At 40.1% G+C, this 9,804-nt stretch overlaps 1 pseudogene; it reads right to left on the minus strand.

Moving 5' to 3' along the window:
* Positions 1-5,827: 5,827 nt before the first annotated feature.
* Positions 5,828-7,813, minus strand: LOC141141126 (alpha-1,4-N-acetylglucosaminyltransferase-like; annotated as a pseudogene).
* Positions 7,814-9,804: the final 1,991 nt, after the last annotated feature.

Consider the following 9,804-nt stretch of genomic DNA (forward strand, 5'->3'; position numbering starts at 1 on the left):
ACGCACGCCCGCCGCATTGCTCGGGACCCGGTGCGTCTGCCGGGCACCCGCGATTGCCCGTTAACCAAGCAGGACCGTGGATCTGTGTGTGTAAACACATAGATTCACGTCCTGTCAGGTGAGAGGAGACTGATCTGTGTTCCCAGTACAGAGGAACACCGATCGGTCTCCTCCCCTTGTGCGTCCCCTCCCCCTACAGTTAGAATCACTCTCCTAGGAAACACATTTACCCCCTCGTCTCCCCCTAGTGGTTAACCCCTTCCCTGCCTGTCACATTTATACTGTAATCAATGCAATTTTATAGCACTGATCGCTGTATAAATGTGAATGGTCCAAAAAATGTGTCAAAAGTGTCCGATGTGTCCACCATAATGTCGCAGTCACGAAAAAAAAAAAATCGCAGATCGCCGCTATTACTAGTAAAAAAAATAAATAAATAATTTTTTTTTAAAAAATGCCATAAATCTATCCCGTATTTTGTAGACGCTATAACTTTTGCACAAACAAATCAATATACGCTTATTGTGATTTCTTTTAACCAAAAATATATAGAAGAATACATATCGGCCTAAACTGAGGAAAACCATTTTTTTTTTTTTTTTTTAAATTGGGATATTTATTATAGCAAAAAGTAAAAAATATTGTGTTTTTTTTTAAAATTGTCAATCTTCTTCTGTTTATAGCGCAAAAAATAAAAACTGCAGAAGTGATCAAATACCACCAAAAGAAAGCTCTATTTGTGGGGAAAAAAGGACGTCAATTTTGTTTGGGTACAGGGTCACACGACCGCTCAGTTGTCGTTTAAAGTGCGACAGCGCTGAAAACTAAAAATTGGTCTGGGAAGGAAGGGAGTGAAAATGCCCTGTATTGAACCGGTTAAAAATGACGTTTTTCACAAACTTTTTTTTTTATTGATCCATGTCCCCCAGGGCAGGACCCAGACCCCTATAACCATTGTATGCCTAATTACTTACATTTAAGCCTTCAAAATGGGCACTTTTGATATTTAACGTTTGGGTCCCATTGACTTCAATGGGGTTCAGGTCCGAACGTTCGCGGTGTTCGGAAGTTCTGGTCCGAACCGAACAGGGGTCCATTCGGCCCATCTGTAGTTGCTATATATATTTGTTGTACAAAAGTATTAATAGATTATGTAGTTATACGAAAGTATTAATAGATCATGCAATGTCATTTGACCTTTTGACATTTGTGATCCCATTGGGTTTATTTTTGATGCACTTAATATCCACCTCCACAAAAACACTTTCAAATATCTTTGAGTAGTTTTTGGCACTTTTCAGCACAACCATTTATTGTGCTCACTTTTGCCCTAGGTGTATATCTAGGGCATATTAAACGTTTTCAGCACTGCACTTTTTCCCCCATATTTGATATGCAATTAGTCTTACTGCTGACATTGGCAGCTCACTTTTGCTTTATACGAGTAGCGCAATAATTTTCTATATTATCACATTCCAGCCAGCTGCCCAATCCTTTCCAGCTATGCAGAGCAGCGGTGGGACTAGCAGAGCCATGTGGAATGCCAGGACTGCACCTTACTTTGACGAGCATGAATCTTCTATCATCTTGTAATTTGTTTTTAATCTAAAAAGTCATAATTTTAATACTACACTCAGGTCGGCACCTCCCCCTCCCTGTTTTTTCCTTACATGTCTTGCAGAGTTCTGGACACACTCTGAAGGATGGCTGCCTTCCTTTTTAACCCTTAATACCCTTTTCATTCCCAACCACCCAACCTATGGATACATCACCAGCCAGCTATTACAGTCACAGACTATACCCCTAAGGATTACTCCATTTGGAGCACCAGATAATCCTGACTTTACTGCATGCTCAGATAAGGGTCTGGTACGGATTTTGGGGGGAACCCCACGCCATTTTTTTTTTTAAATTGGTGTTGAGTTTCCCTTAAATCCATACCAGACCCAAAGGCCCTGGTATGGATTTTGAGGGGGACCCCACGCCAATTTAAAAAAAAATGGCATTGAGTTCCCCATAAAATCCATACCAGACCCAAAAAGCCTGGCATTGATTTTGGGGGAACCCCACAACAAATGTTTTGTAAACAATATTTTTTCTTAATTTGGTGCTTAGAGAGAATTCACATTTAGTTGACATATGTCATGGCTTCCCTAGTCCACAAAATAGTTAGTAGAGCTCTGAATTTCAGCTTTGGAGCAGGATTTTTTTTTGGGGGGGGTTCTTCCCCCTCCACCATTACACTTTCTACTCAAGGACTTGCACAACCAACTACTTTTGTATGCAACTAGACTTAATACAGATTTGAAGGGGTATGAATGGTTTGCACTCATAAATAATGTATTTCTAGTCTACAAAAATTAAACCTAAAGCAAAAACAATAAACTTTTTATTGCAACATTAGTATAAACATTTGGTACATTTACCGCTTCAGCCCCGGAAGATTTAACCCCCTTCCTGACCAGAGCACTTTTTTCGGCACTGCGTCGCTTTAACTGACAATTGCGCGGTCGTGCGACATTGTACCCAAACAAAATTGACGTCCTTTTTTTCCCACAAATAGAGCTTTCTTTTGGTGGTATTTGATCACCTCTAAGGTTTTTATTTTTTACGCTATAAACAAAAAATGTGACAATTTTGAAAATAAACGCATTATTTTTTACATTTTGCTATAATAAATAACCCCCAAAATATATAAAAAATCTATTTTTTTTCTTCAGTTTAGGCCAATATGTACTCTTCTACATATTTTTGGTAAAAAAATCGCAATAGGCGTATATTGATTGGTTTGCGCAAAAGTTATAGCGTCTACAAAATAGGGGATAGTTGTATGGCATTTTTATTTATTTATTTTTTTTATTAGTAATGGCGGCGATCTGTGTTTTTTATGGGGACTGCGACATTATGGCGGACACATCGGACACTTTTGACACTATTTTGGGACCATTGTCATTTATACAGCGATCAGTGCTATAAAAATGCACTGATTACTGTGTAAATGGCACTGGCTGTGAAGGGGTTAACCACTAGGGGGCAATGAAGGGATTAAGTGTGGCCTAGTTAGTGATTCTAACTGTGGGGGGGTGGGCTTCAAGACACATGACAGCGATCACCGCTCCCGAAGACAGGGAGCAGTGATCCCTGTCATGACACAAGCCAGATGCCTTGTTTACATAGGCACTTCCCCATTCTGAGGCTCTGTGACACGATCCCGCAGGCACAGTCATGCTGTACACGGTGGGCACACGTGCATGCCTGCTATCCCCAGCTCTTAAAGGGAACATAAAGGTACGCCCATTTGCCCACCGTTGTCATTGTGCTAACGTATATCGGCGGTCGGCAGTCGGCAAGTGGTTAATGTAATTGGGCCAAAAAAAAAAAAAGGCATGGAAATGATGCTCCAGCATTTGACGTTATAGTTAGAAGGGCCTTGCTCAAAAGAGCTTACAATCTACAAGGGTAATAAACTAAAAATTAGACACATTAAACAAATCACATTAGAAAAGCAGGGATACAAATCAAGCTAATAACAAGCATGACTAACCATTTTTGTGATCATAAGTCCTCGCCCCAAACCCCAAAAAAGTTGCATGGCAGAAATATCATAAGCAAAAACAGATAAAATTAATACAAAAGTCAAAAGGCAGCACACAAACTACATTGACATACACAGCAGGAATTAATTAGCAGGAACCTTGCTTTTCTTCTCAATAATTATATAGCAGTTGTAAGTCTAACATTTGAGATTTAGAAGCAATCATCAAACAGTCTTAGTGGGGTGTGGGTCAGGAATTATGCACCCCCCAAAAACCATAAATATTTCTAACCCAATATACATACTGCAAAGAAAAATTCAGGCCTGTTCTTAAGACAAACACCCGTGACAAATGCAGGCCTTTAAATAACCCAACTAGGCTTGCTCACCCACCCAGTAAAGGACACACCCACCAGTGTGATTGATTCTGTCTCTTCATGTAGGCCTCAAGTGCTCACACATGTTCATTAGGAATACACACTCTTTACAAATGAAAACATGTCTCAGCATCTGTGCAGGGTAAAGCTCAAAATAACACATGTCCAAGGCTCTGCCCATGATCAATGATCCCGAAAATCTCCAAATCAAACTTCTATGTTGCTGTGCATGTGGAAGGTCCAAAACAGGAAATGACAACTTTGTGAGGGGTGCTTCACACAAATTGGTGACAAAGCGCATTTGTTATTCATCATAAGCATATCAAATTAAAATGAAAAATTAAAATATGTGTGCAGCATCACACCAGACTTAGACATCCAAATCTGGGCCAAAACACCCCAGTTCTAGATTTGGTGCAAACCCAAATGTGAATAATGTGTGTGTGTGTATAATGTGATTTATCGGGGTTCCATTAGGTGAAACCCATTAAAAATGTTAGCACTGGTGAAAAAGAAACTTTAACACCACAAGGTACAAACCTCTAGCCAGGTGGCAGGATTGGGATTCAAACTCAGTGCTGCTAGGCAGCAGTGCTAGCCTGTGAGCCACTGTGCTGCTACATGTTTTTAGGGTGCACCTCTGTGGTGTAAAACAGTCCTAAGTCCCAGGGGTGCGAGAAGTTAATCAATGCAGATGTACTGTGGAAGGCCAGAGAGACACTGAAAAACCTGTTTCTGGCATATGCCATCTGTTTTGAAGGCTGGTTATGGCGGATTACTGTCAACATGCTGAGAGCTAAACAGCTTTCATTTTGTGGGTTTTGGCTTGGTAAGAGGCTGCAATTAGTGCTGGTGGAGAGATGTTAAGGCTGATTAGAGTCCTTACCCATGGAAAATATATGACACAATTTGCAATGGTGGTGGAACCCTTCTAAACATAAATACTACATTTAGACATAATTTTTGTAAGGACCTGAATCAGGAGTTATGTTTAGCAACATGGGGAGAACAGACAGTCTCCCTACATTACATGGGATGCTTGGGATTCAAACCCAGAAGCCCAGCGCTGCTAAGCAGAAGTGCCCACCTGTGAGCCACTGTGCTGCTACATGTGGAGCCCTCCTATGCATAAATACACATATACTGCATTTCTTTGGACATATAGGTGGTGGAATTACATTAGTCAGGAGTTATTCTTCTTGATTTATTTTGTAATATTTGATGTTTCTTGGTGTGTGGGTGTAGAATAGTGATGTTACTCTCTGATTTTTGGGAATGACATTTTTTTCTGATGTTGGTACACATATCACATTTTTTGGGCTCAAATTAGGATCATTTGGAAATAATAAAAAACACACAAACTTGTGACTCATTTTAAATTTGCATCAGCAATGGTATTGTTTGTAGTTTGTAAAGGCACCTCTGTGAGTTTGGGTAAAGATTTTTGTGAGATGGACAGCAACAAGTGAAAGTGACTGAGAAAAATATATTTTACCAAAACATCAAAACATTCCACGTTCTAGCATTCCTAAAAACAAAATAGATGATGAAGAAGCAACATTGTTGCAAGGAAAATTTCTTTGATAGAAAGATACATTCATCTCAACATGAAAAGTATTATTTGGGGAAGTTACAATTTTACCATTAGAATCAATGGCTGAAATTAGCATTGGGCTACATAACTCTAATTTTCACTCCCAAAAATGGTTTTTAATTCAGTGTTCATTTTGGAATTCACTATAACTCTCTGTAAAAAAGCCATAGGAGTTAAAATGAGAGTAGTTTGCATGTCTGAGCATGCTCAGTTGTGCTGGCACCTAGTTGTAAAGAGATGGGGAATTTATCTCTTCTCAGACTTATAAAGATACTTCCGTGTAGAAATCACTTTTTCACACACTTTAATTTATCTTTAAACAATATACCACATATTTCAGTACCATTTAGGCAATCATATCATGCTCTAAACATTATTTCCATGTGCAATTCTCCAGGTCCTAACAAGAGTAAGGTTTTGGGCGCTATCTGATGTCTGGGAGCTATCGTAAATTTGATTATGGGAGTATTTTTTTCCCCAGCGCTATTGTCAATTCCGTTTGGGCATTAATTACTGTGATCATGGTAATTTGAGGGCTAATTAGTGGTAATTAGCACTAATTAGCGTGTGGCGCTATAGTAAATGACCCCCTATGCCTCAGTTGTCTTCCAAAGTTGTCTTCCTCAATGCATCCAAAATACCACTGTGTACTTATGCATGAATCACATAATCCTAGTTTTTATAAGCCCAACAAGCCTTGTTACAGATGAATTTTCTCCTTTCTTAAGATATAGCCATAGGTGGTAGGACACTGTTTCTGGTAGAGACGTTCCACCAATGTGTTGCTTCCAGGTACCATTGATATACCTTCTCTATTCTTGAAATTTCAAAGATGTAAGGCATAGGAATCATTAAAAGTTGGCAAATTCTCCCAGACTTCAAAGTACTTTTTCCATGCTGGATGCAGGATAGGGTAGAAACGTTGAATATGAAAATAACTGATGTTTGCACACATGACATCATTCGTAGAGGTAAATACCGGCATGCCACACAATTTCTTCACAACACGAGTGAAAACCCCCGGCCCTTGGTGTCCCCATTTTTCTCCCCTGTAGTTCTCAACAAAGTTCTCCATAAACTGCCAGGCCAACTGGTAACGTGAGGAGAGGCCAAAAACACTACTGCTAGTAACTATAAAAGATTCAGCTGCTAGAAAATGGTCCTGGGGTATTGGACGAAGTGAGATGACATCAGTATCCATATAAATTCCTCCATATTTCCACATCATGGCAAACCTACAGGCATCTGAGCTAACATGGGTCCAGTAGATTTCTTTTTTAGGGTTTACCTGGTAGTCAATAAAATAACGTTACATGAGATCATAACATAAGCACATTTATGAAAATGTTAAATATGTCTTAGCTTGTTAATTAACATTTTAAAGGGTAGCTTACAAAAAAACTCTACATGCATCAGCTCTGGGCTGTAAAACTAGATAGAAGGAAGTACCTGTGTGCCCCAATAAGGTAATCTCTGCATGCTATAGCCTCATGCTAATCATTATGCTCTATGAGACATTATAAATGGGGATGAGCTTCGAGTTCGAGTCAAACCCATGTTCGTCTCGAACATCGCATGTTCGACCGTTCGTCGAATTTCGAACGTTATGGGCCGTTTGTGCCAAATTCGAGTGGCGCTTCACGGCCCATAATTCACTTTGCATCGCAGTGAATTGCTGGCTGATGATTGGCCAAGCATGCACTATGACCTGCATGCTTGGCCAATCACAGCGCCGTCTGTACAGAGAGCCGTTATTGGCCAAAGCCAGGGTGGCTTTGGCCAATTATGGCTTAGGGGGTTTAGTACACGCCCCACACTATATAAGGCCGCCTGCATGGCAGCCTTGTGTAGTGTGTTGCGGTGACGGCAGAGAGATAGACAGAGAGAAAGTGTCATTTGATTTAAGTTAGATAGAGTAGGCAGGCGAGTCAGTTAGCTGCACTTACAGTGTATTGTGTATAAATATGCATCCAAAGGTGTTGTTTATATATATATATATATATTTTGGGTGGTTATGCCTGTCTTGCCACTTTTATTTTATTTTATAGCGCTTTTTATTGTTTTATACCTGACTGTGATGTATAGGTCATGGTGTGCTGTTTAGCTTTTGATCTTCAATAAATGCTTCTCAATAAGCGGATTTACACTATGGGGAGGTCTTCTTTTTTGAACCCCATTTTTTGAGGATCTATATCTGGTTTTCGGAAGCGGCTTTACTGTGAGCAGTTCCTGATTGACCCTTCGGAGACCGGGAGTCGTTACAACCAGAGAGGCTGGTGGGTGAGTGTTGCGGATCCCTCCCAACATCTCCAACTGCTGTGGAACCCTCTTTCCTATCCTAAGCCTGTTTGACCCCCAGGCCGCTGGCCGAGGGGTCCACCACTTCTGGTAAGAGTATTTTTGCCTATCCCGTTTTTTTTACATGCAGAGCTCCTTATCCTGTGGACGTCATTCCGGGATTTAAGGCCTTTTACCATTCCTCCTTACAGTTACAAACTTTCTATTTGTCATTTGGACTATAGTTTTACTAGATTTCCTTAATTTTCCGCTGGACTTTTGGCCGTGACAGCAATATATGTTACTATGGTGTTTCATATTCATATTTTTATACTTTTTATGTGTGTCACTACACTATTCACAAGTTTTGTTTTATTTACCACTTTTTGATTTGAGATTTATGGGGAAGAATTCCTCCACTCACCCTTTCACATTATTCATAGCGAGTTGATCCTATTGCTGTTGACCTATAATACAAGTTGGATTCCTTTTTGGACCATTCTATTCACATATTTCTTAATTCATTTATCACTCCCACGAGTATGCCACTAAGCTATTTGGTGTTTCATTAAATATACTTTATTGAGCTGTTGTCCTCACGGATTTCCATTCTGTCAGGCTTTGCCCAATAACGGACATAATTATTTAGCGCCACACTTATTTTATCCTACATTCTCATTACAATTAGTCTGATTGTTGTGTCGGCAGCTCTTTTCTGTTTTAGTTGGCGCATTATTATTTTACTTTATTATTTATATATATATATATATATATATATATATATATATATATATATATATATATATATATATACACTGTATTCAGTTTGGCTAGATCCATTTCTGTTATTCTCTTCCTACTGACAGGCAGGCGGGTGTATTTACAGTATTTACAGCTACCTGAAGAAAATTAGTGGTGTTCTTCTGATCCTATTAGTCCTATTAGCTACAGTATTTACAGTTAGTGTAGTGCGTCCTCTGCACAGTGTGCACCTAAAGCTACCTGAAGAAAATTGGTGGTGTTCTTCTGATCCTATTAGTACCACAGGCAGCTGCAGTATTTACAGTTAGTGTAGTGCTTCCTCTGCACAGTGTGCACCTAAATCTACCTGAAGAAAGTTGGTGGTGTTCTTCTGATCCTATTAGTACTGCAGGAAGCTGCAGTATTTACAGTTAGTGTAGTGCGTCCTCTGCACAGTGTGCACTTAAGCTAAATGAAGAAAATTGGTGGTGTTCTTCTGATCCTATTAGTACCACAGGCAGCTGCAGTATTTACAGTTAGTGTAGTGCGTCCTCTGCACAGTGTGCACCTAAAGCTACCTGAAGAAAATTGGTGGTGTTCTTCTGATCCTATTAGTACTGCAGGCAGTTGCAGTATTTACAGTTAGTGTAGTGCGTCCGCTGCACAGTGTGCACCTAAAGCTACCTGAAGAAAATTGGTGGTGTTCTTCTGATCCTATTAGTACTGCAGGCAGTTGCAGTATTTACAGTTAGTGTAGTGCGTCCTCAGCACAGTGTGCACCTAAAGCTACCTGAAGAAAATTGGTGGTGTTCTTCTGATCCTATTAGTACCACAGGCAGCTGCAGTATTTACAGTTAGTGTAGTGCGTCCTCTGCACAGTGTGTACCTAAAGCTACCTGAAGAAAATTGGTGGTGTTCTTCTGATCCTATTAGTACCGCAGGCAGTTGCAGTATTTACAGTTAGTGTAGTGCGTCCTCTGCACAGTGTGCACCTAAAGCTACCTGAAGAAAATTGGTGGTGTTCTTCTGATCCTATTAGCACCACAGGCAGCTGCAGTATTTACAGTTAGTGTAGTGCGTCCTCTGCACAGTGTGCACCTAAAGCAACCCGAAGACAATTGCTGTTGTTCTGATCCTATTAATACTACAGGCAGGCAGCTAAAATATTTACAGCTAGTGTACTGTGTCCTCTGCACAGTGTGCACCTAAAGCTACCCGAAGAAAATTGGTGGCGTTCTTCTGATCCTATTAGTACCACAGGCAGGCAGCTACAGTATTTA

Source organism: Aquarana catesbeiana, linkage group LG04 (genome assembly GCF_042186555.1).
Source record: "Aquarana catesbeiana isolate 2022-GZ linkage group LG04, ASM4218655v1, whole genome shotgun sequence".
Lineage (NCBI taxonomy): Eukaryota > Metazoa > Chordata > Amphibia > Anura > Ranidae > Aquarana > Aquarana catesbeiana.